The following is a 24066-nucleotide window of genomic DNA, read 5'->3' as shown; positions in this document are numbered from 1 at the left end:
GCTGCCCCAACAAGCCTATTCTTTAGTGACCAATGTCTATAATCAGTTATTTCCTGTCTAAAATGATTTTAAAATGTTTTATGTCTTTTGTCCTCAGAAGTCATTTAGCACTTTTCTCTTCTAGATTGGAAACTACCACATCACAAAATAATAAAACAAAAACATTTGATACAATGATGTACCTGACAATGCATGCATTATTTGGTCCTAGTAGCTCCCCACCTCTCTTTGGAGAGAAGGGGTATATTTCATTATCTGTTCCCCAAGACCTTACCTTGTATTTTAGTTACTCAGAATTCAAGTTATTTTTAGCATTTATATTGCTGTAGTCATTGTGTATATTGGGTTTTTGGTACTGTTCATTCTGCATCAGTTCATACAAAACTTCCTGAATTCTTCCTAATCCATCATTTCTTACCACACAGCAGTATTCCATTATATTCAATGACCAAGTTTTTTTTTCCCCCCAGTAATTCCCTAATTGATGGACACCTTTTATCTTTCTTCCTTTCCTGTTTAGCTCTTTCTTTTTTTACTACCATAAAGAATGCTGTTATGAATATTTTGATATATGTTGGACTTTTGTTTTTAAAATTCTTGGGGGTCTATGTAAAACAGTCTATTTTTGTCATTTTGGATGTGTTTGGTTCTTTCAGTAGTGTGTCAACTTGTCATAGTGGTAAAAAGATTGTTCATTAACAACAGTTAATGTTTACAGTCTATGAATGAATAAACAAAGATGTATTAAGCTCCCACTATGTGTTAGGCACTGTGCTAGGCACAGTGGAATATAAGCACAATGAGTAAAACAATTCAGTCTCAGAAAGTGTTTACTTTTTATTGTGGGGGTTGGGGAGAAGTACATATAGAAATACACATACACATATATACATATGTAGCCTCTAGTTAATAAATACAATTATACATACATAGTAATTAAACAATAGGTAATTTGAGATGGAGCACACTAGCAATTTGTAGTGATTTGGAAAGACTTTGTATATAGACGATGGTTCTTGAACTGTATCTCTGAGGAAGAGAGGTACTCAATGAAGTGGAGATAAGGAATCAGTAGATTCAAGGCATGAAGGATGGCAAGTGCAGGAAGTGAGTAATGTCTAAGGAGACTGGAAAAATAGGTGGCCCAGGCTATATAGGGCTTTAAAAGCTAAACAGAATAGTCCATACATCATTCTACAGGCAAAAGAAAACTTACCGATTAAATGAGGGAGTTGTGCTCAGATCTGAATTTAAAATGAATACCTTCTTTTCCTCTTTACATAGGCAGTGGCTGTTAGAGTGACTATTTGGTTTTGTCCATTTTTAGTTATCATGAACAAAGGTAAATAAATAAACTGGCCTGCTTCGAAAATGCAATCATTTCATTGCCCATTCTTTGCCTTAGCATAGCCTGCTAGGGATGTGCTGATAAAATGTTTTAACAACTGGTTCTCCTAGTGGGAGTGGGAGAGAGAGTAGAGGGAATGTACTCAGTACACACTTTTAAGTTTTATCTAATTATCAATGTTTTCTCCCTGAATACTCTAACAACCAACAAAACAACAAATCAAGCCCCAATTTGTAGCATTTGCCAACTTCTGAAAGATGGAAATACTCAACATTGAAAATTTAACAACTGATTCTAAATAAAGCCTTTCTCACTAGCTTTTAGTACTCTCTCCTTTGTCATCCATTTTACCTTTACTTATTTACTTGTATACATTTACTTCTGTTTCTCTATTTCCCACCCACCACCCACCCCACCAAGCAATATGTAAGCTCCTTAAAAGTGGGAACTTTTTTTATATGTCTTTGGAGTCAGGAAGGGTAGATCCTGGGCAAGTCACTTAATCTGCCTTGGTTTCTGTGAGAAACAAGTGCAGACCACCTTCTCAAAATAAGTTCTTTCAGAGGCCACTTTGGTATGACAAAAGGCTTTATTGAATTCTCGTGAAAATGAGCACCCACAGTAAGACCAATTAGCGAGTGCCCATGCTAAGAGTGTTCATCCTATATTTATACTGAGCCCTGACTCGGTAAGTCCCTCCCCTGAGTCACTATAGGTTTCTAGGCTCAGTTCGAAATCTTCCTGGAAGAGTTCTAACTAAATTCTCATTGATATGTTACCCCTCCCATCCACATACACCTTCATGCAACCCATGATTGAAAATAGGGTGGAAATTTTAGGCATTGGAGGAGACTATTAAGCAAGCACAGTAGTGACTAAGGTTGAACTTTTGCTTTTATTAGGATACCAGTGAGAGCCCATTCAAACTGGTTCCTATCTCGAACCCTAAAAAACTTACTTTTCTTAAACTATTGAATTGACCTAATTTACCAGATATATTGCCTTGCTGTTCCTTATATGGGTATGCTTTTCTAACTGAGAAGAATCTACTATTGTATGAGGTTGTTACTGTATTTCTGTTTATTCATTTGTAAACTGGGGATGATAATAATAATAGCACCTACCTCACAGACTTTGCAAAGTGTTAGGTATTATTAGTCTATTGTCCAGAATTAACTTCAAGCATTTTCAGTTTCCTATGACCTCTGATAGCTAGGTGCTACAGTAGATAGAGCTCCAGGCCTGGAGTCAGGAAGACCTGAGTTCGAATTTGCCTTCTGATACTTGCTATGTGTCCCTGGACAGGTCACTTAACCTTTTGCATCAGTTTCCTCACCTGTAAAATGAGGCTGTCATGACAAGATGACTTCTGAAGTAGCATTTAGCTCTAAATCATATGATTCCACATAATTTATTTTTGAAATGGGTGTGTGTGTGTGTGTGTGTGTGTGTGTGTGTGGATTGGATCACTTGCCATAAGACCAAAGTGCACAGAACCACAAATACGTTTATTGTTTTTGTTTTGTTTTCCTTTGAATTCCCTTTGTTTTGCTATAAACAAGAACAGGCTTCCGGAATGTTAACTTCCTTGTTAATATCCATGTGATTGTTACAATGAGGAACGTAAGGGGAGTTGACTGGTAACAAGAAAAGAAAACTGTCCTCGAGTCACAGGCTGAGTGAGTCACAGGTCCACATGCTGCCTCCGATGCTTACTGTGTGACCTAATTCAAATCACCTAGGGTCTCTGGGCCCTTATCTGTAAAAATGAGTGGCTTGGACCAGACCAGGCTCGGGGCTGCAGGGCTTTATGTTATTACATGCCACAGTCTCTATGTAGGGGTGGTTTATGCAACTCTGCTGGGACAGCCCATGGAAATCAGGCCAAACCGCCGCGGCCCCGCGAGACCCCTCCTCTTCGCCTAAACGATCTCTAGACTTGGGTCATTTCTGGCAAGTTCTCCCCGTTCAGGGCCCGGCCATCCCCTCCTGTCTGCCCACTTACAAAAGCAACTGCCCCCGCCCCGTCCCCCATGAGTTGCTGCCCCCGTTTCTCCAGGCACAACGTCGGGCGCTGGAAGGAGATCGGGGTCCCTGGAGCCGAGATCAGAGCAAGGTGAAAGTTGCGCGCTGACCGGGGCGACATGGCTCGTGCCCCCCACTCCCAACCCCCTCCGAAGGCCGACGGCCGCAAAGCTCCAAGGCGCGCAACGGCCCCTCGCCGGCAGCGTCGTCGAGTACACCATCACCACCGACTGCACCACCTACTCCACCACCACAACCACCACAGCCCCCGCCACCGGCACCAGCACCGGACACCGACAGCGGGCCGGCCTCACGGAGCGCAGCGCGGCGCGGCGCAGCCCCACCACCCGGGAGCATCACGGAGCACCATCGGGCCAGCAAGAAGTGCCCCCTCCACGTAGGCTGGGGAGAACTCCACCTCTCCCCGCCCCCGAGCCCGACCCCCCGGCGCCGCCGCCGCCGCCGCCGCAGCCCCCACAGCCCCCGGACCCTGTCGAGGCGCCGCCGCCCGCCGCCGTCGCTGCCCCAGTCGTTGACGTCGTCGCTGCCACCGTCGCTGCCTCCGCGGCCCCGGCCGCACTCGCCCACGACCCGGCGGCGGCGCACCCCGCAGGGTCCCCGGCGGCGGCGCTCGCCCTCCCCGCCGGGCAAGAAGCTGCTCCCGCACACGACCCACACGACCGCCTCCCCTCGCAGACCCTCCGAGTCGCCCTACTCGGCGGGCCCCCGACGGAAGGCCTCGCCCCGCCGCCGCCCCTGCTGCTGCTCCTCGGCCGTGGCCTCCCGCCTGCGGGCGCCGTCCGCGCCTCCCAAGGCCAAGAGGGGCTCCCCGACGCAGCGCCGCCGCTCCCCGCATCTCAGCAAACAGCGCTCGCCATCCCCACGGCCGCGGCCCCGGCGCCGTCGGGGAGCCTCGCTCGCCGCGGGTCGCCGGAGGTGCTCGCCCACGCCCAGCACGAGGCCCCTGCTCAGCATGGCCAGGACTTCGGACCCCAAGAAGACCAAGAAGTAAGAGCCAACGCCCAAGGCCCTGACCGTGACCTTGACCCCAGCGCGCTCCTGCCACTGCATCCCGAGGGAGGAGGGGTGGGTCGAGTGCAGATCACAGCCCTTTCATGCCTGCCTCTTTTGGACAGCTCCTTACGCTGTAAACTCTAGAGCTCGCTAGTTTACTGGAGAAGAAAGTAAATGAGAGGAGGAAAATGACCCGCCCAAAGTAAAAAATGTAGGCAGAACCTGGACTCGAACTCGGGTCCTGAGACTCCAAGGAGGGCGCGTTTTCCCTTCCGCCAAGTAGGCAACGGGATGCCACGGGTGTTCAACTGAGTCTTTAGCTTTAGCAGACCCAATTATTATCCAGGCCGAACCAATTAAGACCATGTAGAATAATGAACATATTTCTTTGGGGCTTCGAATGGTTCACATTTTCATTGTGTCAAAAGTAAGAAAGTATCAAAAAGCCAGTGGAAAGGAATGTGAAGGGAACATTCATTTAATGAACATTTATTAAGTAAGGCAGTCTGCTAGGCTTAGGAAGCTTATTTATCTTTCTCCTTCTATTTCTGTTTTTCCTATAACTGCTGTGAAGAGGAGGATGTTTGCCTTAATGCTACTTCTTCCTTAAAATGAGGAGCATGCTAATTGCATAATGACCGGCTGTTTTTCCTTTAAAATAAGAAAGTTGCTACTGTGTTTCTTTTTTTTTTTCATTTTAGACTTTTTTTCCCTTAGTAATATAATTTTCATGGATTTTTTACAGTGATTTTTCAGTTAGTGGTCATGGTGTTCTGAAGGGTAAATTTACTGAATTATGTCATAAGCTTTTATATTTTTTTTTCACATTTCAAATATAGGAAGAGACAATTAGGCTTGTTTTCTTCTTCCCTGCATTTCCTTAAATGAAATCACAAGCTGTTGTAAGCATGACTTACTTAGGTTTGTCATCTGGAGTAAAACTAAAATATTCCCTGTTTTCTTCCTTCTCAAAATGAAATAATGGGGGGGGGGGTTAGTCTTTATTTTGATTTTGCCCCATCCTCACTGTATGACCATGGGTATGTCTCTTGAGTTCTCTGTGGATGTTAAAACAAACAAACAAAACTGCTAAAACTGATCTTTAAGAAGATATTATGAATTAAATTAAACTGGCAATCTCAGTTCTCAGGGTAGAATTATTGATACCAGCCACTTGCTGGCTTCTGTAGGGCTCTTTCCCATAGTGTAGGAGTACATTCCAGAAGGTCATTGATGGCTTCTTCTTTCCTGGGCTCTTACCCCAGGACCATAGTTAGTATAGGGCTGCCCACTGAGGATAATCTCTCTCTCACTTCCTGTCATCCAGGGCCTCCTTCACCTAGAGCTTCCATATCTTCATCTATTCTTGCCTTCTGTGAGATGGGCCCTCATAGGACAGGAAATCCCCACCTGCCATGAGACTAAACCACAGAACGCCTAGAACAGTCTAATCTCTCCAAACACTAATTCTCTGACTTCACTCACTCTTACATAGTTAGCAGGCTCGAATACTTGCCCCATTCCAGATATTCTGAAACTCTGGCTGCTGATATACAAATCTGGCCCCTGCGAACAACTGACCACTTGCTTACTCTTGTCCAACTCAAGCCTATTCCTCTAGCGTCCTCCAAATATGTTTACCTCCTCCACGTTGCCCTCTGGGATGCCTGTTCCATAATTAGCTAACTTCTCTTGCTCACAAATCTTTTCCTTTCCTGTTCCTCCCATAATTTGGTCATCATCGAGATCTGGCACCCTTCATTTCCCTCAAAACTATTTATTGTACTGGCTACATTCTCTCTCATCCCTGACCCTAGAACCCAGTCGCTGGCCACCTTGGGGGCGTTGCAGTACTTCTTGGTCACCATTGTCATATTCAGACACCCTCTACCACCATCAACTTCTACCATCAGCAACTTCTTCTTTGAGGGCTCACACTATGTTTCACCATCCAGATCTTAGTGGTCTCCAGAACATTCTCTTTCATTTCTTAATGAATTCATCCAGTCTTTCTATCCCAACTACTGCCCTCATCCTAGGGCTTCATCATAGATATTTAATGTTCCCTCACATGCCCTAACTTTTCAGTTGTTCCTCATGTACTGTAGGTTGATAGCCATCTAACATACACACTGCTGGCCCAGTTATGTTATGGACAGATATCTTATTTAGGACCTGGTTCTCCCCATCTCCAAGAAAAGTAGAATTTCTGCCTCTTCAGGGAGCAAGACAAGGGTCTAAACACTCTAAACACTCTAAACACTCAAATATTCACTTTCCTATCTCCAGGATGGGTGTTAGGCTAGAACTATATCTTCCTTATCTTAAATATCTCTTGGGAGTGACATACATTGCTCTTCTTTAGGAGTTCATAATAAAACCCAGTTTAAAGGTTAAAGAGGGAAACACCTGGCTTACTCTTTGCCAGCTTATTTCACTTCGTCCGAAGACTTGGTGTGCACATGCATGAGCGCGCGCGCGCACACACACACACACACACACACACACAGAGAAATCTTGGATAGTGAACAAGCCTGTTTATCCAAGCAAACAATAAAAAGAAGATTGGAGGGGGCAGCTAGGTGGCGCAGTGGATAAAGCACTGGCCCTGGATTCAGGAGGACCTGAGTTCAAATCCAGCCTCAGACACTTGACACTTATTGGCTGTGTGACCCTGGACAAGTCACTTAACCCCCATTGCCCCACAAAAAAAAAAAAAAGAAGAAGAAGAAGATTGGAGTGAACAAAAGAATACATGAAGGTAAATGAGCTCTTTGGGAGGGAGATGCAATTTCAGCTCAACCAAAGAAAGAACAGTTTAACCAGGGAGGTCCATTCTCAGTAATCACAAAGGATGCAGACACTGGAAAACAGGGCCTTGAGGGGAGGGCTGGTTTTTCCACATGCCCATGGGTCTAGAGAGATACTTGATCTGACATTCAAACATTTATCCTTTGACTCTCACCTTGTAAAGACTCCCTCCATATTCCATCAGTTCTCAGCATCACACAACTCTTCTGTGGGCAACTACCCTCCCAGCACTGATTAGGAAAAGATTAAGGCTACACTTCATTATGATTGCATGACCAAAGTCCTCCACTCTACCTCACTTCAAATATTTTTGGTTTGTATGACAATAATAATGTCATATACAATGTATGTATATGACACACACGAATGATCATACCTTGATCTTGCCATCACTCACAAAGGCTCCACTTTCACAGACTCCAGAATGCATTATTCTGATGATAACCTTTCATCATTCTATCTTTCCATTGTTCTTCGTCCTCCCTGTGATCTTTATTCCTTCTACCCCTCTGTTCTTTCCACTGACATTACTCCTGCCTTCCTATAGGGAAAGGAGGGCTCTCCTGCCTTGATCTCTTGGAGAATCAGTTCAACACTACACTAGCCTTTACTCAAAAATCCATTGTTCCAGTGTCTGATCCATTACTGATCACATCTTTCCAAATCCTGACCCTAAATTAATCTCACCATCTGCTTCATTTGCTCCTATTCACATGCTCTTGAAAGGAGGAAATCATGAAACTAAATTGAGTTCATTACATTTCTGTTGGATCTTCATAGCAGCACAGTGAACATTTTGTTCCTACCCAGTCTTGTTTCCCTTTCTTTATCAAGATTAGTGTATGGTTCAAAATCATTAACCTTCCTCTAGTCACTGCTGTTGTTGTCATTGTCATCACCACCACAACCACCACCACCACCATCACCCCTGTTTTTACTTTATTTGTAATTTGCTCTCTTCCTTGTTTCTATGCCCTCCTAGTCTATTTTAAATTCTGTTCTCCCTTTCATGATCACTAAAGCCCTCCCAGTTTTTAGAGCATATATAGTGTGCTTTACCTGTGGTGGTATGGTGGGTCAGCTTGCTTTGGGAAATGACCTTTTCTGCTATGACTTACTCCTAGAAGGATCAGTTTGTCAAAGAGCCATATCTTATAGAAGGTATCACTCTATCTCCTAAATCCTGAGACTTGATCTTATTTCCTGCTTTTGTCATGATCACTCTTTGCTCCTAAGATCAGATCATCTTTTCTTTGTACTGTATTCTCTGGCATGCATCCCCAGCACAAAGGAGCATGGAATTTACTCCTTGGATTAATACTTTAGCTTACATTTCTTCTCCTGATTATTTAAGATTATCTTAAATCACTAGTAATTATAATATTTTTTCTCTTAATGGTCCCTCTTTGGGTTTTGTTTTACCACTCAATCCAGTTTCTTTTCTTTCCTTTCTTGACATAGACTATAAGTACTAGTGGATTGATTCCATTGAATAAGTATAATTATTGAATAAAGGCTGTTTAGTTTTCTTGTATTTCTCTTATTTGGAATGTTTTCCAGTTGAATGACCTGTGCTCGCTCGCTCTCTCTCTCTCTCTCTCTCTCTCTCTCTCTCTCTCTCTCTCTCTCTCTCTCTCTCTCCTCCCCCCCTCTGTGTGTGTGTGTGTGTGTGTGTGTGTGTGTGTGTGTGTTGGGGAAAATCATGAATGCTTCTACTTTTTCCTTTATGATTAAGTTTGACCTTTGCAGGATATTTTAGTTTCAGTTGCCACTTGAATCCCAGTGATTTTTAGAATATCCTATTCTACTTGCTTTTGTGACTTCTAATGGATTTTGAATATTTCTGCATTATTTCATTGGACATTCTTTCATAGCTGAAATCTTTTCTCTTGTTAATGAAATTGGACAATTTAACCACCATAGACTGTACCTATTGGAAAGTTCACATACTAAAGACAAATAATGACATTGTATCAGTCACATTGTAGTTGTCAAGAAAGTTCACTGTGATTAACCACCATTTTCTCTTGGCAAGTTTCTTTCTAGCAGTGATCTGTGGTTTCAATGAATCAATATTTCATCATCTCTATTCAAAAGTTTTTAACAGTTTTCTTATGTTATTTCCTGCAGTATGGTAATTTTAAAAACAACATGTTGTTTTGGAACATTTTTGGTCCTTAAAAATTTTTGTACATCTTGTCTTCAAGGACAGTTGCTTTGACTTGTATATTGTTCTTTTAAAGTTAACTTACTTTTGCTTCCTTTCTTCTCAGTTTTCTTCATCTTCTATATCTTAATTTATAAATGTCATTCTGCCAGAGCCTTTCCTTCATAATTGTTTCATTTTTCATGCCTTTATTTATTTATTTTTTTTTTCGGGGAGGCAGGGCAATGAGGGCTATGTGACTGCCCGAGGTCACATAGCTGGTAAGTGTCAAGTGTCTAGAGCTGGATTTGAACTCAGGTCCTCCTGAATCCAGGGCCAGTGCTTTATTCACTGTGCCACCTAGCTGCCTCCCATACCTTTATTTTTAGTTATTTCTATATTGTTGTTTATCTTTAATTTTACTTTTAGAACTGTGATTTCTAACTTAATCTCATTTTTTATATTTCTGTGCGTTTTTTAAAACTATTTTGGAATCTCTTGCTGTTATTCCATGATTTGTAGGCAGTCTGCAGAAATATTTTCAGAGAGGAAATTTATATTTTACTTTATTTCACATAGAGTATCTTTCAATGTGTAATGTTCCCTTTTAATTTTTATAATTTTTTTTGCCTCTGTTTGGGAGCTCAGATTATGCTTTGCTTTCTCTTATTTTTGTTTTTCCTCTTTCAACTTTTACTGTTTATTCCCATTGGCTCATTTTTAGAGGTTGTTTAGAGGCAACTAAGTGGCTCAGTGCATAGAGTGCTGGGCCCAAAGTCACAGGAGGACTTACCTTGTGAGTTCAAATCCAGCCTCAAACATTTCCTAGCTATGTGACCCTGGGCAAGTCACTTAATCCTATTTTCCTTAGTTCCTTATTTGTAGAATGAGCTGGAGAAGGAAATGGCAAGACACTCCAGTATTTTTCCCAAGAAAACTCCAAATGGGGCCAGGAAGAGTTGGACATGACTGAAACAAGTGAACACCAACAACTAGGTTGGCGAAGAGCAACTCCTTCCCCATCATGCCAATCCCAACGATCTTAGCATTCATTTTGCATCTGATTCTTCAGCTCTTATCAAATGGAATACAAAAAACTTAAATATGTAGGAGAAAAATTCTTCAACCATAACGAGCCATAATGATAAATTACTTGTCAGAATGGTTAGACCACTTCACAGCTCACTGAGAGTGGAATTTAATGGAAATTTTGCTTGAAATTACACAGAAAATCTTCAAAGATCATGTGTATGTCAGTTATTATTTGGGGGCATATGCATGCATTATTTTTAGCTACTTAATATATTTGTTTAAATGTGGTTGTAGTTGGCCATGGCTGTGTTGTAAATAGCACTTCCAATACAGAATTAGGGTCTTTGATGTAGCCATACCATCATGATAGGATGTGAGGTCCTGCTGTTATTTCTGAAATTATAATGAATTCACAATGCAAATTAGTGAGAAAATACTTGTTTTAGGGTTGAAAATGAATAAGTATAGGGAAGGGGAAATACAAAAAAACATTTTGGGGATAAATTAGATGCACTTTATATTATTTTTTAATCATGAAAGTATTTTATTATTTTCCAGTTACATGTAAAGATAATTTTCAACATTTGTTTTTGTAGGATTTTTAGTTACAAATTTTTCTCCCACTCTCCCTTCCCTTTCCCTTCCCTTAGATGGAAAGCGATCTGATATAGGTTACATATGTACAATCACATTAAACATATTCCTGCATTAGTCATATTGTGAAAGAAGAATCAGAACACAAGAGAAACAACTCCAAAAAGAACAAAAAACCAGCCCCAAAGTAGAAACAGTGTGGTTCAATCTGCATTTAGAATCCACAGCTCTTTTTTCTGGATGTGGAGAAATTTTCTATCGTGAGTTCTTTGAAATTGTTTTGGATCATTGCCCTAAGAAGAGCCAAGTCTATCACAGTTGATCATCACACAATATTGCTGTTACTGTATACAGTGTTCCCCTGGTTCTGCTCCTCTCACTTAGCATCAGTTCATGTAAGTCCTTCCAGCTTTCTCTGAAATCCTCCTGCTCAACATTTCTTACAGCACACTAGTATTCCATTACATTCATATCCCACAACTTGTTTAGCCATTCCCCAATTGAAGGGCATTCCCTTGATTTCTGTTTCTTTGCCACCACAACGAGAGCTGCTATAAACATTTTTGTACATGTGGGTCCTTTTCCCTTTTCTATGATCTCTTTGGGATACAGACATAGTAGTGGTATTACTGGGTCAAAGGGTATGAACAGTCCCATAGCCCTTTGGGCATAGTTCCTAATTGGGATTAGATGCACTTAAAAAAAAACCCAAAACTTTCTATAGCATTTATAACAACTCACATTGTTCTCATGTCATTCTTCATATTTTTTTTTGCATAGATATCTCATACCCTTTACCAAGGGCATGTTTTTAGGACATTGTCTTTTTCATATTTCTATAGTAAGGATCTGTCTTTGCGCAAGAAAGTCTCCAATGGTGTCTCCCTTATGGGAGAGGCTGAGGAGCTTACCTCCAGGAGACTTATGATGAGGTGTGATAAGAAGGTCTTAGAGAGACAGGAGCATGTGAAGAAGTCTAAGCTAAATTCTGGTACCCCTCTCACCTCCTGGGAGTGCAATGGAGAAGACCTCCAGGCCTTTGGTACAGAGTGACTTACCTTCTTGGAGATGAGATTCACTCATGAAGCTCTTAGTCTAGGGCAAATGTCCCGATTTCACATGACTTCCTTTCACTGCAAAGTTAGAAAGTTTAATAATACAAATTTTTAATAAAATTCAGAAAATGCACAGATCCTGCAGGCAAGCAATTGGGTTTTTAAACTGCTAGCCAGCTGGACCTCGTCATTGCTAACCTCCTACCTCCAGTTCTCTAGAGCCAAAAAAATAATAATAAATAGGATACGATAAATATGAACTTAATCTTTATCTAGAACCATCATTAAAATGTAAATATCAAAAAATATTTATAAAATCAAAGAAAGTAAACTATATAGATTGTGCATAGGTAGCAATAAAACAAAAATAGGGAGGCTTGAGATGAGTGATTCCCCAACAATCCAGCTGGTTCACCGTAATCATTTTCCTTCCCCTGGGCTCTCTTTAGAAGTTTAGCAGCTAGCTAAGGAAAGGACAACACTCCAGCTACTCCACTGGGTAGCACCCTCAGTTTAGCAGTGAGGCAGCCAACATCACCCTTTCATCTTCTGTTCCATTTCCAACTCTTTGTCTCTGTCTCTGTCTCTCTGTGTCTTTTTCCCTCTCCATTTCCAACTCTATGCCATTCCAGGGAGATTTACAAACTGCCCCTTCAGGAGAAAACTCTTCCCTATGGTTCCCTAGAGTTTCATCACTTCCTAATCTGGGAAGAAATACAACTCCCAGGCTTTTGAGTGGTTTCGTTACTATTACAAGGCAGCCAGGCCTAACTTTGACTGAATGACTTATGGCTGTCTTCAAGTATTTTGTTTGACCCTAGAGGCCAATTTGGGCTTAATGTCTGGAGAAACTTCCTAACAATTAGAGCTGTCCAGAAAGTGGAATAGGTTGCCTCAAGAGGTTCCCCTTCTTGGAGGTCTAAAAGCAGAGACTGGACAACTAGTTCTTGAATATTTCATAATGATTTTTGCATGTGTGTGTGTGTGTGTGTGTGTGTGTGTGTGTGTGTGTGTGTGTGTGAATGGTTTAAGCCTAGATGGCTGATGAGGTCTCTTCCATTTCTCAAATTTTTTGTGTTTTTTTTTTTTTTTTGCGGGGCAATGGGGGTTAAGTGACTTGCCCAGGGTCACACAGCCAGTAAGTGTCAAGTGTCTGAGGCCAAATTTGAACTCAGGAACTCCTGAATCCAGGGCCGGTGCTTTATCCACTATGCCACCTAGCTGCCCCTCATTTCTCAAATTTTTAAACTGTGTTATCTTTGAGAAAATAATCTCTTAGGTGAAGTGCTATACAAATGAGAAATGATGATGACTGATTTTTCTATTTCCTAGTTCTTAAAATACTGTAATTATCAATTGCCTTAATAAATATACCATAATTAGTTGATAAAGATTTACTAAGTACCTACTATGTAGACATATGACAATATAAAGAAAGGCAAAAGCCAGTCCTTGTCCTCAAGGAGCTCAAATCTAATGGGAAATGCCACCTAGAAACAATAATGCACAAACTATATCCAGAGTAAATAGGAAATAATGAACAGAAAGAAAGAACTAGAATTAAGAGGGATTGGAAAAGTCTTCCTGTTGAAGATGGGATTTTAGCTAGGACTTGAAGGAAAATGGGAGAGGGGAAGAAAATTGCATAACTCAGGGACAGCCAGTAAAAATGCCTGCAGTGGGGAGAAGAGTGTCTTCCAGGAAGAGCCAAAAATCCAGTGTCACTGGATCAAAGAGTACATGGTAGAGTATAAAGTGCAAGATGACTAGAAAGGCATGGGGATGATGTTTTGAAGGGCTTCAAATGCCAAACATAGGATTTTATATGTCCCTGTATCACAGTAGATACTTAATAAATGTCTGGTGACTGCCTGACATCCAAATATACTTTTCTTATATTATTATTATATTGAGAGTTAATATTTTATTAAATTGTTTGAGATCTAGTAGCAACAAATCAGAACTCCTTGCTATTTTCATTATATCTCTTTATATACTTGTATTATTATTCTTCCAAATGAATTTTGTTATTTGTTCCTAATTTAATAAAATTATCCTTTTGGTAGTTTGATTACCATAGCACAAAATCTGCTTAGCCAGGAACATTATTATTTTAATCTTTTAATTTTCATAAAATTGTTTTATAGTTGTATTTGTATAAATTCTGCATGTTTTAGAAAGCTGATTCCAAAATGTTTTATGTATTTTGTTATCTTCAATAGAATTTCCCTTCCTTTCTCTTTCTTTGACCAGGGTTTTATAATATACTAAAAACCTGATTTTTGAAAAGATTTATTTTGTATATTTCTATTTTATAAAGCTCTTAGTTGCCTTTTTAAAAATTCTCTAGCCTTCTAAGTCAATCAGTATCACTTCTTTTGCTATTTTTATTCAATTTCTTTTTCTTATCTCATTGCTATGGATAGTTTATCTATGACTATCAAATAATAGTGGAAATAATGGAATCTATCCTTTATCACTGACCTTATTTGGAAAGATTCCATTGTTACAAATAATTCTAACCAGTGTTTTTGAAAAGATCTTTGTCCATAATAAAATCTTTCTATTCCAGAGCTTTTTAGAATTTTTAACATATAAGAGCACTAGATTTTGCTGAAGGTTCTTTGTGTCAATTGGTATATACTATTTGTTTCCTATGAATTTGTTAAAGTGTCTTCTTAAATTCTGGGTGGGGGGTGAGGGACAGTTTACATATATAGGAAGTATTTGTTCTTTGAATGTTTAATTAAGTTTGCTTTTAAATGTATCTAATCCAGGAAGTTTTTCCTTCGGGATAACAGTCATCACTTGCTCAATTTCTCTTTATGAGATCAAGTTGTTTTGAGTCTCTACTCTTTGGTTGATTTGAATATTTTCTATTTTATAATGATAAATGCATTATATTTATTTATTATTCAATTGGTGGGGTACATAACTGGAGACTTTCTCATGATTTTATTTATTCCTTCATTTATTACAAATCCCCCTTCTTATTTTTGACCTTGCTAATAGTTCTTTCTTCTTTATCTTATTTTAAAAACAAATTAGCTAATCATTTATTGATCTCAAAATGCCTGTTCTTCGTTGCATGGTCATTTTGAAGTAGTATGTATGAGGAATAGCAATTTGGCCAGTATAGCTGGATTATAGAGAGTGTGTATAGGGTAGAGGAGTGTGTGTGTGGGGGGGGGCAGGGTAGGGATAAAGTATACTAAGAATAGAGAAGTAGGAAGGAGACAAGATATGAAGGGCTATAAATGCCTAACAAGGCTTTATATTTTATTTTCGAGGTAGGGTAGGGAGCCAGTAGTTCACAGATGATGTGGTAAGAAGAGTATTTTAGGAAAAATCACCTTGACAGCAGGGTAGAAGCTAGATGGGAGTGGAGAGAGACTTGAGTCATAACAACCAACTAGAACGCTTTTTCAGTAGTCCAGTCAAGAAGTGAAGAGGGCCTGGATAGGGGAGGAAAGGGGACATAGGTAAGAAATGTTGTAAAGTTATAGACACCAAACTTTGACAAGAGACTGGCTATGTGGAGAGAGTGTGAGTGAAAAATTCAGGATGACACAGAGACTATGAGCCTCTGACTGAGGGTATGATAATGTCCTCCCTCAACAGTATTAGGGAAACTGGGAAGGAAAGAGGGTTTGGGGGGAAACATAATTAATTCTGCTTTGTGCATGTTTAGTTTGAGATACCTATGAAATGTCCAATTTGAGATGTGCAAGAAGCAGATGGTGATACTAATCTGGAACGTAGGAGAGAGCCTAGGAATATATATGCATGTGTGCATGTGTGTGTGTGTGTGTGTGTGTGTGTGTATATAAATGGTATAATATAATATAGTGTAGTGTAATATAGTATGGTACAGTATGTGATAGGATATGATATAGTATAATATAATACAATATAAATTCCCATATATATTTGGATGTACATGCATATATGTGTCTATACATATATATGTACACACATACATATATGTATATATCTGGGAACTATCTTCATAGAAACAATGGTTAAACTCTGGAAGCTGATGAGATCACTAAGCCATTTATTAGAGTAAGAAAAAAAGCCAAAAGACAAAGCCTTGGGGGATACTCATTGTTAGTGAGCATGATCTTATTGAAGGTCCTGTAAAGGATATTTAGAAGGAGTGATCAGACATGTGATGTCACCACAAAAGAAAAACCCCAAATTAAAAACTCTGGAAACCAGCAAACTAATGAGGAGAGAGTATCCAGAAAAAAGAAGATTACAAGGATGCACTGAACCAGCCTTGGGAGCTGCAAAGGCTGACAAGGACTTACTTTATTTTTTGTTGATTGTTGAGACTAAAAAAGTGATAGAGAAAATGTTAATAATGTATGCCCAACTTTACAGAGAGCTGGTTGTTAAACATTTGCTATCACATCCCTAGTTGTTGACAGTTCAGAGGCTGCAAATATGAGAATTGGTATGGAGATGATTGGTAACTTTTCTCTGGCTTTTATCTCCCCTAGCTTGTCCTCTCTCACCAAGTGCTTGCAGGCTTTCTGTTGTTTTCTTGTGCAGTTTTTGATTTGAGTAGATGCATTTACTCTTGTCTTTCTTTGATCTTTATTTTCTCTAGTGCCTTTTTAGATCTCTGCTGATATATTTGTGGGATATCTAGGCTTCTCTAGGTCCTTTCACATTGTTAACTTAAGCAGATGTTTCTTAGCTGTTAATCTACTAGTCCTAATGAGATAGTGTCTTTGGTTCATATGTTAATTAAAATGGAAGATTTCAATTGCCATACCCAAAAGCATCTGTAATCTTGATTCCAGCTAGTACAATTGCATATGTTCTGCATCTGTATTAGAGCATTTGGCCTTAACATTCCTTCATCCCGTGCAATATTTATTAAATGAAAGAAAAAGAAAGGAACAGACATGCTTCAACCAGATGTGATATTTAGTTAGCTTGGAAATTCTATCACCATGGCTTTAGTGTTGAGTAACCATTGCTGGCTGGCCACCTGTATCCAATTTAAATTGATGACTTGTTGTATGTTATTATCTTAATCTCTAATAAGGTAATTACTGTAGTTCTGTGGTGTAGAAGAAGATTAATTCCAATGGAAGCTCTAATTCTGCATTTTGTGTTATGTTGAAGTAAATAAATACTCATCTTCTGGGAAAGCTGTTTAGTCTTCAAAGTCCTTTGGAAAGATTGGTGCAAAAGTTCTAAGTCCTTTAAAAGAAACTTTACTAGTCGATTAAATGAAATGTGAATTTTATCATAAGTATTTATAGATGATAAAACAAAATAGTTTTGATTGAAAGTATTCATAGATTTCTCAAAACCACAGAAAGGTAATAAGGTAATAGGATAGTAAAAAATGTCATTCTTTACTAATTGATCTCTCAGTACCTTAGCATATTGAACTTGCTGGCCCCCAATCCTTCACCTCTAAACCTTTTCACACAAATTACTGACTAGGCCCACCTTATACTTGTGAAACTTGTTTCTTTTTAAATCAGGCATAATACTTGACATTTATCTCTATTGTGTATTATCTTAGATTTTCTACTTTTCCCCTCCGAACTGAATATGAGACACATCTCACCTAGAATAGGAATAGGTTCATTTTTCTTGTTTGTTTTCTCTTTTGTTTTCTTCTCATTAGTAGATGCCTTCCTCATAGTATATATTAAATGAATGCTTGTTGGATTGAATTACTTTGAAATAAACAGAAACTAATGATGATCTTGTTTCATTTGCACTCCATCCTTTTTTGGTTAGAGGATAAGTGTAGTCAAATATTCTAGCTATTATTTTTTAAAAGGAGGAAGGGTTGTAGACAAAGTTTTGTTTAAGTTTTGCCCTAGAAGACATGAAATAACTTGGTAGACAAATAATTCCAGCATTATCCCTTTACTTTTCAAACTTCCAGTGCCATCAGTTTCTTCCCATTTGTCCTATCAGAAAATAAAAGGATCTAATATCCCCATGACCTTACACAAGTCATTTAACCTCTTAGATTCATGCTTTATTCATCTGTAGAAATGATATTTAGATGATCTCAAAGTTCATTTCCAGGTTTGAATCCTGCGATCCTATACTCATTTATATATCTTTTCTATATGTTGCTAATCTTCTATATAATTATAAGGTAATATTTTATTTAAAATGTTTTTATCAGTGCTCATTATGGATATTGGTCTATTTTTTTTCCTATGTAACTCTTCCTGGTTTAGGTATTAAGATCATATTTATGTCATAGAAAAAATTTGGGAGGATCCCTTCTTTTTCTGTTTTTTTTTTCAAACAGTTATGTAGTATTGCAATTAATTTTTCTTAAATATTTGCTCGAATTCAATTGTAAATACATCTAGTCCAGAAGTCTTTTTGAGGGGAGTTTATTTGGGGCTTATTCTTTTTCTTTTTCTAAGTTTGGCCTATTTGCCTTTCTGTTAAGTTAATCTGGGCATGTTATATATTTGTAATTATCTCTTATATTTAGAATGCCAGTTTTATTGGCATACAGTTCAACAAAATAATTTTTACTTCTTTTATTTCTTATTCATTGGTTGTAGTCACTTTTTTGTTTTTGATATTGGCAATTTGTTTCTTTTTTTAATTGCTAGCTAACGATTTATCAACTTTACTGTTTTTTAAAATCAGCTCAATTTTATTAGCTCAATCTTTTGAATATTTTTATATTCTACTTTGTCAATCTCTTTTTTTATTTTCAAAATTTCTCTTTTGGTATTTAAATGGAAGTTTTAAATTTGTTGATTTTAGTTGAATGCCCAATTCATTGATCTCCTCTTAATGATACTCTTACTGATAAGAATTATAAAGAAAATTTCCCTAAAATGTGCTTTGCATCCCCCAATTTTGATATGATGTCTCATAGTTGTCATATTTAATTAAATCATTGATTTCTTCTATTTGTTCTTTGCACCATCCATTCTTTAGGTTTAGGTTATTTAGTATCTAATTTTTAATTTTTGCTTCAAAGGCCCTTTATTAAATATACTTTTATGATGGTCTATAAAAATACATTTAAAATGCTTTTTGCATTTCTTTTCAAGGTTTTTTTTTTTTGCTGTAATACAGTCAATGTTTTGTATATGCAAGTGTTCTACACTGATAGCAATATTTATACTCATTTTTTCCTATTCAGCAATCTCCAGAAGCCCACCAAAATTAGCTTTAAAAAAATTCTTTGATCTTGTATTTCTTTTAAAATTTTTATTTAGATATCTAGATCTGAAAAGGAGTTAATGTAATGATTTCTCCATTATAGTCTTACTGTTTCTCCCTGAAACTCATTTAATTTTTTTAGATGCTATGGCATTTGATGTCCATATGTTTAGTATTGATATTAATTCATTATTTATTTTAGCTTTCATCAAAATGCAGTTTTGGTTTTTTTAATCTCCTTTAACTAGGTCAACTCTTGCTATTGCTTAATCTGAGATTGTGATTGCTATTCCTGCCTTTTTATTTTTCTTCATCTAAAGCAAAACAAAATTATTTTGTTCCATCTACTTATTTTAACACAGTGTACAGCTTTCTGTTTCAAATGTGTTTCTTGTAAATAGCAGATTGTTGGATTTTTCTTTCTAATTCATTGTGCTCTCTTCCATTTTATGGTTGAGTTCATCCCATTTACATTCATGATTTTGATTGTTATTTCTGTATTTACCCCTATCCTATTCTCTTATACTTTTCCTTCTCTTTGTTTCCCTTCTCCTTTTTAAAAAGTTTAAGAGTAATCTCTCTCTTAATCAACCCTCTTTCTTATTCCCCCTTCTCTTCCCTCCTTTCTTTCCTGTTTTCCTGCTTAATGAAGTATATTTCTGTATCTAACTATGTTTATATGTATTCTTTTCTTCTCTGACACATTCAGATGAAAGGATGTTTGCCTTTTCCCCTCTGAACTGAAGCTTTTCTCCTTTTGAGTGTTTGTGTGTAGACTTCTATTTGCACATCCCAATTACATGAATTATTTTTTCTCATCTTTCCCCTCCCTCCCCTCTTCCCCCAGTATATTTCTCTTTTCCTCCTTTTCCCATTCTTTTTTTAGAATCATCACAACAAAACAGAACAACACCCAGTCCCCCTAATTAGACTATTTCTGTGACTCCAGTGATTATAAAATTTTGAAGGCCTACATGTACCATTTCTCCAAATCAGAATATAAACAGTTTATCTTTACTTAGTGCCTTATGATTGGTCACAAATGTTGTGTTTGTGTGCTTCTTCTGACTCTTGTGTTTATATTTCAAAGTTTCTTGTACTCAGCTCCTGTTTTTTCATCAGGATTTCTTTTATGTTCTTTCTTTCATTGAAGGTATGTTTCCCCCCACATATGATTATACTGTTTTGTTGGTTTAGGTTATTCTTTGACATAAGACTTTGTCTTTTGTCGTCTGGAATATCATAATCCAATCTCTCTGTTTCATTATAGTGGTGGTTGTTGCATCTTGTGTTATAATGACCTGAATACTTTTTTAGTTGTGTGAATTTTTTTTCTTTGAACTATAAGCTCTGCATTTTGGCTATAATATTCCTGCTACTTTTTAGTTTGGGATTTCTAGTCTTGCATTTTTTTAAAAAAAAAATCTAATTTGCCTTCTGATTCCAAGAGATATAGGCAGCTTTCTTTTAAGATTTATTGAACTATGTCTTGGCTCTATTTTTGGTCAAGATATTCAGGTCATCTGATGGTTGTTAAATCATCCAACCCCGCCCCCCTTCTGTTTTCTATTTGCTAGGAGATACCTTATAGTTCCTTCTATTTTTTTCAGTCTTTTAACTTTGTTCCTGATCAGGGCTTGGATCTGAACAATGCTCCAGTGGACTTGTTCCTGCTTGGAAATTGTAATCAATTGTTTCTTGACTTATCCCCTCAACCAGCTGGGGATCTTTGCTGGTTTAGAGCAGTTGAACTGTAGGCTTCTCATTTTCTGGGATTCCTGACCTGGTCATTATACTTTAGGCTTCAGATGGGGCTAGAGGCTAGAGCTGAGACCCTGCTCTGCTCCTGGAATCAGAGCCACCCAGCTGCTGTTTACTTCTGAATGTGTTTCTGGCCCAATAGACAGGCAAAGAGCCTGCCATAAACTCCTTCCCCTTAAATGCCACCTCTACACAGGTCTCCTCCACACTCCTCCTTGTACCTGTGACCCAGATTTTGGCAGTGATAGACAAATCTGCCAAATGGCACACAATCTCACACCCTTCAGGAGGTCATGTGCCCCAGTATGGATATGGAATCTTTTCTTGTTTCTGTCCCATCTTGGCCTCTCATGGATCCCAAATTCTCCTGGCTGAACCCATCCCCGGTGTCCACATTCTTTTCCGTCTTTCCCTAGGCTGACTTAGACTGTTAAAAGAACCCACTGATTTTTTTTTCCTTGAATTTCTTAATTAGGCCTTGGTCTGCTATGTTTTTCTAGATCTTTGTGGATGAATTTTGTTGGAGGAACTGGGTTAGGGTTAGACAGACTTCTTCCTGCTCTTCTGTCATCTTGACTGTACACCTTAACTTTCAAAGCTCTGCTAGGGTGTGACCTCTTACAAGTCTCCCTGGCCTTCCTCCCTAAGCTAATTTCTTTCCTGGGAAATTACTTTGTATATCTTTTTTTTTTTTTTAAAGTGAGGCAGTTGGGGTTAAGTGACTTACCCAGGGTCACCCAGCTAGTAAGTGTTAAGTGTTTGAGGTCAGATTTGAACTCAGGTACTCCTGACTCCAGGGCCGGTGCTCTATCCACTGCGCCACCTAGCTGCCCTTTGTATATCTTTTGTATTTAATTTTCATTGTTTCTATTGCTTCCTTTCAATGAAATTTAAACTTGAAGGCAGAGATTGTTTAATTTTTGTATTTGTAAAATGAGTACCTGCTACAAAGTAACTGCTTAATAAATGTTTGTTAAATTCACTTTAATAGATGACTCATCACTTTTTCTATCAGTCTTATGGTGGTGATACTGTATAGCTGTGAATCATAAAACACCATCATCTCTGAGTAAGCAAAATTGCTGGTCACCCAAAGACAATGAAATTGTTCATAGTGAGCATAGGCTATAGCCTGTTACAATTGATGAAATGCACATACAAAGTAGCATGTAAGCTATCCCAGAGGAAATGAGCCAGTAATATTGTGAAAACAGTGGACAACAAGTAGATGGCATGGGTACTCATAAAATGTCAAAAGAGGCAGGGAAGTATCCAGCATGTGAGGCCAGTCTGTCTTTGGAGAGTTATAGGCAGTCAGGGACAAGATGTACACTGGACGCATGGGCATGAAAGGGTTGCTATCTGCACTACTGGGAAGGTGTATCTCCATCAGCGAAATTGCAGATCCTTTAATATCCCTTAAAGTAATAATAAAATAATTAAGTTTAGCCAGTATTTCACTTTAAGAGGTTACTTTTGCATTTGTCATTTTCATTTATGAAGATTTATTCTAGGCAGCTTCTTTGCTGTCTTAACAGACAAAAAATAATGGGGATGAATGTGGGTGAAAGGGAATACCGAAATTCATAAAGATAATTGGAGAAAATAGCTAATCCATGAATTCCTGGAACAATATGGCTAAGACACTGATTTTAAAGCAAATATTTTGGAATTATTTCAGGAAATAAATTTCATGTGTTTCTAAACTTGATTCTATAAAAAGCTAGAAAGGATACTGAGTAGACAGTACTGGTATGGTAAGTAAGCCCTGCAGTTGTGTTGGCTTCCCAAATGTTTTGCATGTGTAGTTCTTGAAGAGAAAATAAAAGAAGTAGTCCCCTCATCTTCCAAAACCATGGGATGCTATTTTTTTCCACTTAACAATGGTATCAAATATGGTCCACATTTTCACCTTGTGTTTGAAATAATTAGCAGAACCTTCAAGTTGAAGAAGCAACTATTCAGAAAATTAGGCATTGAAAGAGCCCAATAACATTCTCAAAGTGAAATTGCAATTATGTAAATTCTAGCTACTGGAATTATAAACATGGAGACCCAGGAGAGCAACACTGGAAGGCTGTCAATTGCATTTTAGAGAAACACATTACCAGGAAAGTTACATTTTGGCAAAAAGCCCTTGCTGGCATGTGAATTAGCTCCCTGATCTGTACCACTTGCTTCTATTTTGGTGTGGAAGTCAAGTGCCTGGAAGTTTCTTTAATGATTTCCTCTCATTCTTCACATAATGAACAGCTGCACTAAATTCTCCAATACTATTCTAAGTATGCATAAACCAGCATGTAACTGAAATGGAAAAAAAAAGTCATTTAATCTTAATTTTCTTGGCTGTCTTAGTTGTTTGCATTTGGCCTTAAAAAAGATATTCTTTGAGTAAAGGCAGAACAGATTATTTTGCTGTTTGACACTGAACTACAAGGACAATTGTTATAGGATTGTTGAACATATTTTAAGTAGCTTCATAGAAATATTTTAAAAGACCTAACATTTAAGTCAAAACTAGAGAGGTCTTTCAAAGAGTGAAATTCATTCCACCCTTTGTATTTTTGCTTCTCTAAAAAAGAAAATTGCTTGTTGATGGTGGTTTGCAGTCAGAATGATTTGTTTATTACAGTTTTGCTAACTATATAGTTTTTGATGTCTTTAGCATTGTTTATTCTTCCCTACATTCCCATGTTCATGAAATATTAGCATTCAATCACTTTTGACCAGTTTGTGGGATTTAAAAAATATTCCTCATTTTCATTGTATTCAGCTTTGAATTTTCTCTAGCCTTTTGGAAGAATTCAGAGAACTGTGGTGTTTAAATTTGGGGACATATGTCACCTTTCTGAATGGCCATGCTATTGGTCTGGCTCTCCTTTTAAATCACAGTTCAATATCAGATATACTTGCTTCCTTATAGGATTTAGTGTACAAGATCCCATCATAAAAAATGCCAGTTAAAAATTGACAAACTATTTGTAGTTTATGGTTTATATTTAAATTTTATTTAAAATTGATAGTGTTAAGATTAAACCTGTTTGGCCTCTTCTGCAAACTTAAGGCCTCAAAGCTCCAGGTCTCTCAACCAGAGTTGTCTTGTT

General features: G+C 38.3%; 1 protein-coding gene across 1 annotated transcript in view; it reads left to right on the top strand.

Annotated features, from left to right (window-relative positions):
• Positions 1-24066, top strand: part of CFAP299 (cilia and flagella associated protein 299) — a 450588-nt gene that overhangs the window by 251874 nt on the left and 174648 nt on the right. The gene's annotated exons all lie outside the window — the stretch shown is intronic.

The sequence above is a fragment of the Dromiciops gliroides genome, chromosome 6 (assembly GCF_019393635.1).
Source record: "Dromiciops gliroides isolate mDroGli1 chromosome 6, mDroGli1.pri, whole genome shotgun sequence".
In the NCBI taxonomy this organism is placed as follows: Eukaryota; Metazoa; Chordata; class Mammalia; order Microbiotheria; family Microbiotheriidae; genus Dromiciops; species Dromiciops gliroides.
This window is presented reverse-complemented; position numbering and strand designations above follow the sequence as displayed.